Genomic DNA, 14,585 nt, shown 5'->3' on the forward strand with positions numbered 1-14,585 from the left:
TTGTGTTTTAGGAAAGAACAGGCCTATTATGAAAGGAGAGTGATTGGAAGCAAGGAATGGAGGAGGTGGGACTTCTATTAGTCACTGTGAGAAATGGCTTCGTGCTTTGTCCATTGTGTGTGTGTGTTCATGCAAGTGCACGGGTGTGTGTGAGTGTGTGATCTCTATTTTCCCCATAGGATGTCATCTCCCCCATGGCAGGAGCCCTGGCTTCCTTACTCTCCCAGGGCTCCTGCGCCTGGTACCCATGTGCTGGATGAATGAATGTGTGAAACTGCAATTCTCGCAATACTTGCCCGTGGGCAGGAACAGGACGGTGAGTCGGTTTTACAGACGAGGAAAACCACACCAGGAGTCTCCGTGACTTCCTCACTGCCCTCACAGTAAGAGGCAGTACTGGGCCTAGAAAAGGGGACTTTTTACTCTTTGTGCCTGAACCTATCATATCAAACTGAGAGGTATGATCATAATGCTTACTGCTCATGATTTGAACTAGTTCACCTCAGACCAAGAACAGAATATTAGAACTCAATAAATTAATAAACAAATTATAATTATTGTTTTTATAGAGATGGAATGGAGTCTCACTATGTTGCCCAGACTGGTCTCAAACTCCTGGGCTCAAGCCATCCTCCCACCTCAGCCTCCCAAAGTGCTCGAATTACAGGTGTGAGCCACCACGCTTAGCTAACTTTTTAAATTTTTTGTAGAGACGGGAAGGGAGTGGGGGGTCTTGCTATGTTCTCCAGGCTGGTCTCGAACTTCTGGCGTCAAGCAACCCTCCCGCCTTAGCCTCCCAAAGTGCTGGGATTACAGGCATGAGCCACTGTGCCCAGCCTATGAATTGCGATTCTAATTTTAAAAACTAAGACGTTCTGCTGGTGCACACTAGATGGCAGCAACGCGCATCATTTTAAGGACGGTGAAAGTAGCAGCTGCATCCCTTGGTAGGGTCTGTATAGCCCTGGCCCTCGGCTAGGGCTGGGTTTTATTATTTCATGTAAGCTTCCCAACCTCTCAGTATTGCAGATACTTAGCAGAAAGGATTAAGTCCCGAGTTGCCGAAGCCTAACGTCACCAATCTTGCTATTTCCAAGAGCAGGCATGGAAAGGGTTTCTTTCCTCTCTGGAGGCCAGCAATTGACTATCTTGCCCAGTCATAAAAGAAGCCACTTAGGAGAAGCCTTGATTCCTAGAAACGGCTGAATTAGGCGTTCTTGCTGCAGGGACAAAGGCTTCCTCCCGGCCTTAGAACGGCCCGAGAAAACCTACCATCTGCCTTCCTCACCGGGAAGGCACCTTGACTTTGGCTGGGCTGGGCCAGCCCTGGACACACTGATGACAAGCGACGCCTGCCAGTGCCCAGCTCCCTCTTTCCAGGCCCTGTCATTTAATGGCAAATATTTATTGAGGGCCTACTATGCGCCAGGCCTTATGTCCCAGCCTCCAACCCCACATGCTTCACCCCCACACTGTCTGTCACTGACCATCCTCCTGTCCCAGGCTCCTCATGGCTCCTGACCGGCTTCCCCACTGCCTGGTCCCACTTCTCCCTTGCCAAGCCAAAAGGGCTTGTCCCAGCTGTACCCAGTGCTTGAGGATGTACTAAGGTATCTCTGCCAGGTAGAAAAGGGTAAATGCGTTGTCTTTCCCCAGACAACAGCATGTTGAAATTTTACCGATACACAGTGGTTGGGACTTTAAAGGTTAATGCAGGGCTGGGCGCAGTGGCTTATGCCTGTAATCCCAGCACTTTGGGAGGCCCAGAGGGGTGGACACCTGAGGTCAGAAGTTTGAGACCAGCCTGGCCAACAAGGTGAAACCCCGTTTCTACTAAAAATAGAAAAATTAGCCAGGCATGGTGGCATGGTGGTTCGTGCCTGTAATGCCAGCTACTTGGGAGGCTGAGGCAGGAGAATCGCTTGAACCTGGGAGGCAGAGGTTGCAGTGAGCTGAGATCGCACCATTGCACTCCAGCCTGGGCAACAAGAGTGAAACTCCGTCTCAAAAAAAAAAAAAAGGTTAACACGGTAGGACTTTAGAAGAGGTATTTGAGGGCAGCTGGACATTATGGCTTCAAATCATACCACGTGGTGAGGGGTTGTATCTAGGATGGCCCTGGCCCTGCACGTTGGGTGTGTGAGCAACACTGCAGCCACTCTGCCCCACCCCAGAGCCTGTGACTGAGCCTGGACTTCCTGAACTTCATAAATAAGTGTAGATAACAAATATAAACAAAAGAACAGCAATCATCATCATCACTAATGTTTACTAAGCACTTTACATGAATCTCCTCTAACACTTTTTTTTTTCAACAGGACATCTCCCTCTGACACCCAGGCTGGAGTGCAGTGGTGCAATCGTGGCTCACTGCAGCCTCAACTTCCTGGGCTCAAGCAATCCTCCCACCTCATCCTCTCAAGTGGCTGGGACTACAGGCCGGTGCCACCACATCTGGCTAAATTTTTTTTATTTTTTGTAGAGACAGGGTCTCACTATGTTGCCCAGGCTGGTCTGGAACTCCTGGCCTCAAGTGATCCTCTCATCTCGGCCTCCCAAAGTGCTGAGATTGCAGGCATAAGCCACTATACCTGCCCTACTCCTTTAACTCTTACAACGGCTCAATGAGGCAAGCAAAATCATTATGCCCATTTTATTTTACTTTTTATTTTTTGAGATGGAGTCTTGCCCTGTTGTCCAGGCTGGAGTTAAATGGTGCAATCTCGGCTCACTGCAACCTCTGCCCCCTGGGTTCAAGTGATTCTTGTGTCTCAGCCTCCTGAATAGCTGGGATTACAGGCGCGTAACATTATGCCTGGCTATTTGTTGTATTTTTAGTAGAGACGGGGTTTCGCCCTGTTGGCCAGGCTGGCTTCGAACTCCTGACCTCAAGTGATCCACCTGCCTCGGCCTCCCAAAGTACTGGGATTACAGATGTGAGCAACCATGCCTGGTCAGTTACGCCCATTTTACAGATGAGAAAACTGGGGCCAAAGCATTTATTTTCCCAGAATCACAAAGCTAGAAAGCGATGGTACTATGATTCAAATCCAAGTTCTCTGATTCCAGAGCCTGTGCTCCTTATTCTATTGCCCACTCAATTTTTCCCCCAAAATCCAAGCCAACATCCAATGTGAATTCCATCTGACCTCGGTTATGGAAAGCAGCCCCCTCCCCGACACCCCCCCAACCCCCCCCCACCACACACACAGCCATTCTATTGAAGGAGACCAGCCCCAGATGCCCTCTGGCTTCTTGCTGTCAGTAGTGAGAATTAGTCCAACAGTTGGAGAAAGGAAGCCACCGATAACTGAGAGTTGGCTATTGCCTTCGTTCTCTGCATTTTGCTCTTGTAAAAAGCACTGTGTGTGTGTGGAGCCTCTAAGTACGTCCATATGGTGACATAGACAAGACCGCGGTACTTGCTTGTGACAACTGGATCTGACCTTCCCTGGAACTCTTAGGAAAATGTAAATTGCTCTTTCGTGGCCCCAACAGCACATTTTGTACCCACTTTGGTCAAGGTCACTATACAAGGAGGATCCTTGCATGCTGGGAACACTTGCTTACCTTGGGGCCTCCCAAGAATCAGCCCATGGGTGGAGACTCTGCCCTACTCACTTTTTATTCTCATGCCGACTAGCACAAGGCAGGTACTCGATGTGTGTCAGTTGACACAAAATAAAGTGAGCATGTCCTAGGGAGGTGAGACGATGGGAAAAGGTGGGTCTCCTCTTGACTCTCATCACCCTTGCTGCCTGGGGTTCCTGTTCCTCCACCTCACTTCCCTGGGGCCTCCCAGTCTGTCTTGCCTCATTGTTCTGTCCCAGGGAGAGAGGGGTGACAATGTCCTAGAGCCAAAGCCATCCCGTGCAAAATCAGGTAGGAGGAAAGTACATACAGTGCTACCCAAAGGGCCAGCCCAGCCTGGAGGAATATGATGCTTTGGGGAGGTACCTGGGGATCCTGTATAGGCAACATAAGCCATGATGGAAAATAAAGTAATACAAGCAGTAACCTCCAAGACAGAAAATTGATTCATTAGTGCCTCTAGTTTGCATGACTATGGAAAAGAACCCTCCCGGCTGAATAACCAGTTATGATCAGCAGTTAAGACCTCTCTTTTGTTTTGTTTGTAAGAAGACCTCTCTTTTGTTTTGTTTTGTTTGTAAGAAGAAGAGAAGAAAGAGAGGAGGGAAGAGAGGGAGGGCAAGTCAATGAGTTGTGTTGAGGATGAGAGGAGAGATTTATCTTTAAGACTAATAGCTTGTCAATGAGAGCTAGCCTGCCTTTGAGCAGCAGCAATAGCCTGCCTTTGAGATCAGCCAACTCCCCATTATATATTAAATTCCCTTGCCTGAAAAATAAATTGTGGAAGAAAAAGGGAAATTATGTACATTCCATTTTATGGGAATCAGACTTGTCCGTGATCTTCCTGTCTGTCTAGTGGTTTCCACTTGGCTGGATTTATTGGCATGACTTGCCTTGTGGGTTCACTCTCACTGGGCTCCTGCCTCTTTAGGGGGCTAAAAGTCTTTGTGGGGCCTGCAACAATATGAAAGAGGTCTCTTCCATGCAGGCCCATCACCGTATCCACAGAGAGAACCCATGGGCAGTGTTCTGAGATTGCAGGGTGGCATCTTCCAGCACATAGGTAAGTAACAAGCTTTGTGGTAAATTTGCAATGCAAAATAACCACTTACCAGCTGCCAGAGTAGATATGTTTTACTTTTTTAAGTGTTGTGTGTACCTTAAATATCTGTAGTGCCTAACTGGAGTTGCTTTGAATTTGTTGAAAGGATTCAAGCCTTGATTTATTTATTTTTATTTTTTGGCTGTGGAAAGACAACGGTCTCCAAGTCCCTTTCAGCAGGAAATCAATACCCCAGAGTTAATACTCCCTTTCTTTGAGGGAATGATACATCTAAACAAGAGAAAAAATATATTTTTCAGCAAATCTTGACCACAAAATTCATCTGCTCAAGGCTTTAGGTCAATTCATTCATCATGGGCAATTTATGAACCAATGAAGTCAGCCAGCTGGGGGGCAAATCAGGATGGAATAAAGTTATGCATTATTTTTGTATTTGTTCAAAGTAAAAATAACTTTTGGAGGGCCTATGGTGTTGAAATATCAGGTTCAACGTAGAAGTTTCCTCTCTGCTCTTATTTTCCACCCTTCAAGACTGCAAACAATATGCTTTGAAAGAATGACTTTTGGAAAAATTGACTTTTGGAAAAATTGACTTTTACAAGGCATACGATCTAACGAAAAGCAGAGTGGAATATAGATAAGTTCAAGTTACCTCCCTGCATGTTTTATGGGAGATAGATTATTGATTGTGTCTTATATTTTTGTTCAAGCCCCTTGTCAATCAAGTGCCCTATAGATTATCCTTTGAGAGAACACAATACTATTGATCCTCCTAGACCAAGCTTCAAACATTGGAATTTTGATAGAGATGGCATTGAATCTGTAGGTTGCTTTGGATAGTATGGACATTTTAACAATATTAATTCTTCTAATCCATGAACATAGGATATCTTTCCATTTATTTTCAATTTCTTTCTTTTTCAATTTCTTTCATCATTGTTTTATAAATTTCAGTGTACAAATCTTTCACCTCCTTGGTTAAATTTATTCCTAAGTATCTTCTCTTTTTTTGCAGCTATTGTAAATGGGATTATTCCCTTGATTTCTTTTTCAGATAGTTCACTGTTAGTGTATAGAAATGCTACTGTTGTGTGTTGATTTTGTATCACGCAACTTTACCGAGTTTGTTTATTAGCTGTAACAGTTTTTTGGTAAAATCTGTAAGATTTTCTATATATAAGATCATTTTCTCACCAATGGTTATCTTACTTTTTATTTCTTCCCTTTGTCTAATAACTCTAGCAAAGACTTCCAATAATATGTTGCATATGGCAAGAAGTGGGCATCTTTGTCTTATTGCAGATCTTAGAGAAAAGGCTTTCAATTTTTTACTGTTGCACAAAATGTTAGGTGTGAGCTTCTCATATATGGCCTTTATAATATTGAGGTACATTCCTTCTGCACCTAGTTTGGTAAGAGTTTTTCTTTCTTTCTTTCTTTTTCAAATTATTACTTCTTGCAAACAAGGCTACTCCATAGGCAACGTGCACAGGGTAGCTGGTACGCATTTTTTTAATCATGAAAGAATGTTGAATTTTGTCAAATGCTTTTTTGTCATCCATTGAAATGGTCATATAATTTTTGTCTTTCCTTCTGTTAATTTGATGTATCACATTTATTGGTTTGTGTATGTTGAACCCCTTCTGCATGCCAAGGATAAACCCTACTTGATTATAGTGGACGATCCTTTTAATGTTGTGTTTAATTCCATTTGCTAACATTTTGTTGAGGATTTTTGCATCTATGTTAATCAAGAATAGTGGCCTGTAATTTTCTTTTCTTGTAATGTCTTTTTTTGGCTTTGATATCAAGGTAATACTGGCCTTGTAAAAAGATTTAAGAAGTGTTTCCTCCTCTTCAACTATCAGAAAGAGTTTAAGAATCAGTAATAGTTATTTTTTAAATGTCGGATAAAATTCAGCAGTGAATCCATCAGGCCTTGAGTTTTTACTTTTTTTTAAGAGATAGGGTCTCACTCTGTCACCCTGGCTGGAGTACAGTGGCACGATCATAGTTCACTGCAGCCTCAAACTCCTGAGCTCAAGTGTTTTTACTATCTCAGCCTCCCAAGTAACCAGGACAGCCACCAATTACCCTTAATGGGAAGGGGCCTCATTATGTTCCACAGGCTGGTGTTGAACTGGCCTCAGCCTCCCAAAGTGCTGGGATTACAGGTATGAGCCACCATGCCCGACCATGTGCTTTTCTTTGATGAGAGAGTTGTTTTTTTGTTTTTATTTTTGTTTTTTGTTTTTTTCTTACCGATTCAAAGTCCTTACTCATTACTAGTCTCTTCAGACTGTCTACTTTTCTATGATTCAATCTTGATAGGTTAGATGTCTCTAGGAATTTATCCACTTCTTCTAGGTTATCCAATTAAAATTCCACTCTTTTTAATCTATCTTCTTTTTGGCTAAGAATAATTTTTAATCTATCTTCTTTTTGACTAAGAATAATTATTTTAGACCTCTTGATTTTTATCAATAGCTCTTTTCCTGGCTCACTTCAGTAGAATCACATATGAGAACAGGTAAAAAGCAACAGTCAGCTTGAGAGGCAGCTGCTGCCCAACATTCTATTGAAAAGAACATAAAGGTTCATTCTGTATACAGTAAATTTGTGCTCAAGCTCTTAATGTCTTTAAGACATTATCATGGTGGTGGCATAGAGGACAATAGTAGAATACAGTGATTAAAAGCATAAACTTTGATATTAGTCAAACTGGGTTTGAGTCCTGGTTCTGCCATATATTGACCATGTGAACTCTGGGAAGTTCACTTATTGATTCAACAAATATGTGTTGAGTGCCTACTGTATGCCAAGCCCTAAATGGAGAATACTGCAGTGAACAAGGCAGATATTATACCCAACTTCGTAGCTCATATACATAAGAGATACATTAAGTAATTACACAAGGATTAATTTACCTAATGTTGCAAAGAAGAAGTAAAACTGTGTTATGAGATTGATTTGACCTGCTCTGCACAGTTCAGAAAGCTTCCCTAAGGAAGTTGGGATCTAAGGGTCCAACATGAGTTAACTAAGCACAAAGGGGAGAATGAGAACTTTGAGGAAAGGCAGTTGGTAGGTGGGGAAGCCCTGGAGCAGAGAGGAGGCTGGTAAGTCTTGAACAAGGAGAACAAAGGCAGAGGTACAGGAGGAGTTGGCGATGCAAGCAGGGGCCAGAGCATGATGGGCCTGGAGGCCATGTTAAGGATTTTGGTCTTTGCCCTAAAATCAATGGGAAGTCTTCAAGCAAGGGAGGAACACAGTCAGATTTGCCTTTGCTAAAGATCATTTGGACTTCTTTGGACAGCACAAAGCAGATTGAGGCAAAAGTGACAGGAGGACCCACCAGGAAGCTGCTGTTCTAAAATGGGTAGTGGGATTGCAGAGGAGTGGAGAAATTCACTGGATATTTACAAGGTAGAGTGGAAAGAACTCCATTGGATATGGAGAGTGAGGCTGGGTCAAAGATGACTCCCAAATTTCCAAATTACAGGACTGGATGGAAAGTGGTGCCATTTACGAAGACTGGGACTGTGGATGAGGGCGAAATTTTGGAGGAGAAGGCCTTCAGTTCAGTTACAGTAGTCTCCCTCAATATGCGATTTCACTTTCCATGGCTTGACTGTTACCCAAGTCAACCACAGTTCGAAAATATTCAATGGAAAATTCCAGAAATAAACAATTCATAAGTTTTTAATCGCAGGGCATTCAGAATAGTGTGATGAAATCTCACCCATCCCACCTAGGATGGGAATCTTCCCTTTGTCCAGGATATTCACGAGGTCTACACTACTGGTCCATTAGTCACTCAGTAGCCATCTTGGTTATCAGATGGAAGAAACATAATATATAAAGGGTTTGGTACTATCCATGGTTTCAGGCACCCAATGAGAGTCTTGGAATTTACCCCCAAGGAGAAGCAGGGACCACTGTACTTAACTTTGGTGACCTTCAGTTCCCTCTCCTCTATAGTAGAGATGACAATAGGGTTCCCCGCATAGGAATATGGTGAGAAGTCCATTAGATCCCGAATGTTAAGCACTGAGCATGGTGCCTGGCACATGGAGAGCAGCAATGGCTGGAGACTAATGTTCTGCTCATCAGCCATTAGGTGCAGAGGCACCTGTTCTCACAGCTCCCTGCCCTTCTCCTTTTACCACTCACTACAGTTGTCATTTTACATGCATTTCTGTGATTCTTTGAATAATATTTGTCTCCTCACTCCATTTTAAGCTCCAAAAAGGCAGAGGCTGATATGATTTTGCTCAGCATTGTATTGCCAACGCTGGGCATTGTGATGAAAATGGATAAACACACAGCCTGAGCAGGAAACACACACTTCCCCAGAGCCCCATTCATTCCTGCAACCAGGTACCCGCAGCAGGTGCATGGGGACAGCCAGCCATTTGGTTGTTATTGACTACGCCACAGCAAACCATACAGGTCTTCAGATTTCAATGCTAGGATGCAAATCAAAACTCACCCATAGCCTAACCTCAAGCACCTCAGGAAGTTCTTTGGATATAAACGACAGGTGTTTCCTAGCAACACTGCAAGCAGTTGTGCATCGGGGAGGCAGCAGGCTTATTTGCTGTTCCCACTTCCTGCTCTCTCTCTCCCCAGTGTCCTATTACTGCTACTCACAAAAACCTGGCTTTTCAAACTGTTCAGTCATATTTTTTTGAAGAACAGTCTGGGAAGCACAGAGGAAGATCAAGAAGAAACAAAATTTACATTTAATTTAAAACATCATTTGAACCATTAATTTCCACGGCTTCCCTGGGAGAACATTAATACGAACATCTATCTAACAATAAAACCATTTGATTTAGTGTGTGTATTTTCTTTTCTTAATTTGCTCCTATAGTTCTTATCTTCGAAGTATTCATGTGGCATTTTATTTCATGTCTTATTATTTATTACATCTTATGCAATGTCTCCTCTCTGAACAAGATTATAAACACCTCCAGTGCTGGAACTAGCTCCTAGCGAGATATCTTGTCAACATATTCAGTAAGCACGTGTGCCTAATTGATCTGACCGCTTATCTCTGAGAAACACTGAAATCACTGAGGAAGGAAAAGGGAATGGAAAGAAAGAGAGCAAACTCCAGCAAGTTCCCCTAGAGAGCAAAGCACCAACTCACTGAATTAAAGCCACATTGCAGCAGCTAGAATATTCCCTTCATGCATGTGACTTTGCACAGTGAATTTTTCTTCGTTGAGCTTATAGGCTGGCTATCAGCTCTAATGGAGGCTCCTCCAAACCCTGATTCTGGTTCACAGCCTGTTGTGTAAGGTATTTCCCTCCTGGGTGGCATTTTTTTTTTCTTTTTTGAGACAGAGTCCTGCTCTGTCACCAAGGCTGGAGTGCAGTAGCTCACTGCAATCTCTGCCACCCAGGTTCAAGCGATTCTCCTGCCTCAGCCTCCAGAAGTAGCTGGGATTACAGGCACACACCATCACACCCTGCTAATTTTTGTATTTTTAGCAGAGATGGGGTTTCCCCATGTTGGCCAGGCTGGTCTTGAACTCCTGACTTCAAGTGTTCTGCCCGCCTCAGCCTCCCAAAGTGCTGGGATTACAGGCGTTGAGTCACTGTGCCCAGCCTCACAGTAAATGTTTTTAATCATGCTACTTTCACTGTTTGTTGGCACCTGGCTAACACAGGTGCCATTATTTCCTGGAACCTCTTAAATGAGTAGATAACCACGGACAAACAACCAAGGAGGTCCCCATGAGATTGCACCTCAAGCTTCAATCATGAAGTCACAGCAGGGGAGGCTGCAGCCTCTACTCTCTGCTGCTAATTCTACCCTTAGCCAGCCTCTGTGACGGCTTCTATTAGGCCTCATAAATTAAATCCAAAGAGTCAGCATTTCTCTAGGGCTTGGCTAGCTCCTTTCCTAAGCGTCTATCTCAAGTATTCAACCAGAAGGAGCGGAAAGAGTAATAAATCGACTCTTAGTAATACGATGAAGGCCCCACTTGGTATCAAGGGAGAAGGGAAAGAGAATTCCATCGTCATCCAAGAAAGAACATCTGCCAAGAAGACCTTGACTGGCCAAGCTGGAGCTCTCCCAGGGCCCTGCGCGCACCGAGCAGCAGTGTTTCATTACAGAGCTCCCGATTCCTCACTTCCAAGTCACTTAGACCCCGGCCAATGAAAACAATAGGAGGAAAACCAGAGGGCTGTAACCGCAGTCACTGGAGTCCCAGGAGCAGCGGAAAACTCTAAAGGGCAATGCTGTTTTCATGGCGAAACCTACACCCCTCGGGTCACTTACGAGGAGCCCCAGCTCAGGTCTTTGTTCCACCCTTACGGGGTTGGCAAAAGCTCGAAACATTTCTCAGTGCCGCTCTGGAGTCAGAGCTTCTATTTCTTCGCTAGATCTTTTTTCCCTTCGATGATTTCAACTATAGGTCTGCATGTTTGGGGAACATTGAAACCGCTCTTGTATACTTTCATGGGGTGTTCACTGTGCACGTCAATAATTATGAAATTAACAGTGTTTAGAATTTAAGGGATAGTTTTGTATTAAGCAGACTTAGTTTCTAAGCTTTGCTTTTATGCCGTTTTAAACACTAGTGATTCAAGGACTCATTCTGATTGTATACAATTTTAAATACATACTGATATCGGACAGGCGCGGTGGCTTACACCTGTAATCCCAGCACTTTGGGAGGCTGAGGAGGGTGAATTGCTTGAGCCCAGGAGTTTGAGACCAGCCTGGGCAAGATAGTCAGAGCCCGTCTCCACAAAAAATAGAAAAATTAGCCAGGTGTGGTGGTGAGTGCCTGTAGTGCCAGCTACACGGGAAGCTGAGGTAGGAGGATCACCTGAGCCTGGGAGGTTGAGGCTGCAGCGGGCTGCGATCAACTCATTGCCTGGGCGACAGTGAGACCCTGTCTTGGGAAAAAAAAAAGATCACAAATATGCAGATTACATACAGAAGCCGCTCTATTTTTGGCCTTAAATTCCTTCCCTCCCCTAGAAGTAGCCACTGTTAATATGTTGGGTAAACTTCCAGTCCTATTTGCAAGCATTTGTATAGATGTATGGATATGAATACTTAAAATTTTTTTCATATAAATGAGATCATATTTCTATTGTTCCACAGCTTGCTTTTTGTTGTTGATAATAAAAATTTTATTTCAGGTCAATCCAAACAGAAAAACAAAAAGGTCTGTCCATAAGTGTTTTCAGGTTTCTTCAGGGAGAAAAATGAAAGTGTGTTCTAAGAGAAATATCATTTTCTCTTTCAGTTTATAGGCTATTTGGGTCAATACTTATTTTCAGGAATTTTAGTTTATAATTTTTTTATTTTTAATTATTTTGGATACAAAATAGTTGTACATATTCATGGGGTATAGCTTCAAAGCCTTATTTATGTATATGTATAATAATATATTTTGTTCTTTTAAAAGCTGCATTATAGTCCATAAAAAGAATGGGAATGTACTAGACTTAATCTAGCAAACTACTACTAGACAAGCAGGCTGCTTGCAAGATAAATTATGATAAATGCTGTAAATATTTCTTTTTTTCTTTTTTAGAGACAAAAAATGTTTGCCCAACAAATGTTTGCTCTATGATGCCCAGGCTGGTCTGGAACTCCTGGGCTCAAGCGATCCTCCCACCCTGGCCTTCAGAGTAGCTATGACTACAGGTGCACACCACCACACCTGGCCACACATGTCTTTGAAGAACAATCTCTATGCACATAAATATTTCTTAAGGTCACATTCCTAGAAATGCAATTGGCATGTCAAAAGATATGTGCATTTTTTTAAGTTTTATTGTTTCACAGTTTATCCATGTTGTAGCATTTATTGGTACTTTGTTCCTTTTTATGGCTGAATAATATTCTACTGTGTGGCCATACCACATTTGCTTGTCCATTTATCAATTCATGGACCTTTGGGGTTCTTCCACACTTTATTATGAATAATCTTGCTATAAACATTTGTGTGCAAGACTCTGTGTGTGGTTGTATGTTTTCATTTCTCTTGGGTAAATACTTAGGAGCGGAATTGCTGGGTCATATGATAAATCTGTTTAACTCCTTAAGAAACTGTCAAACTTTTCCAAAGTACCTATGCCATTACATTTTCACCAGCAATAAAACAAGGGATTCAAGTTTTCCACATCCTAGTCAACACTCGTATTTGTATATCTTTTTTGTTATATCCATTCTAGAGCGTGTGAAAATATGTTTTTAAATTGGCTTTACTAATTTGCACTTCCCCTGATGTTGTATATATAATACATGCTTCTCTACATCCTCACCAACCATAGCTATTATCAGTCTTTTAAATATTTGCCTTGTGAATATTTGTATAAAGTTACCTCATTGTTGGTTTAGTTTGCATTTTCCTGATAGTAGTGAGTGAGCATCTCTTCATATGTTGATTAACAATTTTTATTCCATCTTCTGTGAATTGCCTGCTCATATACTTTTTTTTTTACTAGATTAACATTTACAGACATTCTGTATGTAATCCAGGTATTGCTGTATATGTAATATGCCTTAGTCTGTGACACTTAACCTTTCTTATATCTTTCTTGTACAAAAGCATTTAATTTTCACTAGTTAAATCTGTCAGTTTTCTTCATTATAGATTTTGGGCTAAATGTTATGCTTAGGAAAGCCTCCTCCAACACTAGGATTATAGAAATATTCCCTTATAATTTCTTCTAATAATTCTACAGTTTTATTTTTATGCTGAACACTAATAAATTTGGAAATTATTCTCACGTAGAGGAATATATATTTGTTTGGTTCCAGTTGCCCCAAAACTTTTCACTGCATTGTTTATCCTTTCCTAACTGATCTGAAATAAAATCCCACCTCAATCATTGTAAATTTTGACATGCAAGTCAGTCATTTTCTGGACTTTTTATGCCACTCCATTGAACAATTTGTCTTCTCTTAGCCAATATTGGGCCAGTTAAATTACTGTTGCTTGAAGGTGTGTTTCGGTATCTGGTCTGGTAAATTCCCTTTCATAACTCTTATCTGTAAAGAAAATATCACAACTAATCTTTGTAAGTGTAATGGAAATATTTCTGGTTTAATAAGATCTCATAAGAAAAATAAGGTAGAACCACATAAAGGGTTGAAATGGAAAAACAAGGATGAGTTCACATTCTTTAGCTCTGTCATTACTATAAGTGCAAGGACACTTTTGTCCACTAGCAACTCTCTTGTGCACCTCTAGTGCCAGATCATCTCTGTTTCTATCCTTCATCAAAAAAGAAACCACTACTTCTTGAAAGGCACACAGTCCTATGTCTTGCGTCAGAAAAAAAAAAAAAAAATTAGGATGGCCCCAAACATCCTATTGTTGTAACAAAGTAAGGATGCTGCCATAACTGTCAAAAGCAATATATGTTTTTTAAAAAACCAAAACCCCACAAAAACAAAAGAATAAGCTTGAAGGACTTCCACCAGTCAAGCTGTAATATTCTGAGCATCCAAAAAAGGAGATGAAAATTATAAGGTGAGTCTACAAAGGGACACACATTCATAGAGACTCCAAGAGAAAAAGGAGTTGTAATACAAAATTAAGATGATTATAGGATATAGCTAAGGGACTATTCATATATGTGTGGACATTTTATATGTTGTATGAAGAATATACATTTTCATAAACCATAGACATGTGTTTGTTTCTAGCTATCCTTATAGGAATAAACAAAATCATAAGATAAACTAGAAAAACATAGTACAAACAGACAAAAGAAGCCAGGCGCAGTTGTGCATACCTGTCATCCCAGCATTTTGGGAGGCTGAGGAAGGAGGATCACTTGAGGCCAGGAGTTCAAGACCAGTCTGAGCTGTAACATAGTGAGAACCTGTCTCTACAAAAAAAACTAAAAAAAAAAATTAGCCAGACATGGTGGTGCATGCCTGTAGTCC

This window comes from Pan troglodytes, chromosome 8 (genome assembly GCF_028858775.2).
Source record: "Pan troglodytes isolate AG18354 chromosome 8, NHGRI_mPanTro3-v2.0_pri, whole genome shotgun sequence".
In the NCBI taxonomy this organism is placed as follows: domain Eukaryota; kingdom Metazoa; phylum Chordata; class Mammalia; order Primates; family Hominidae; genus Pan; species Pan troglodytes.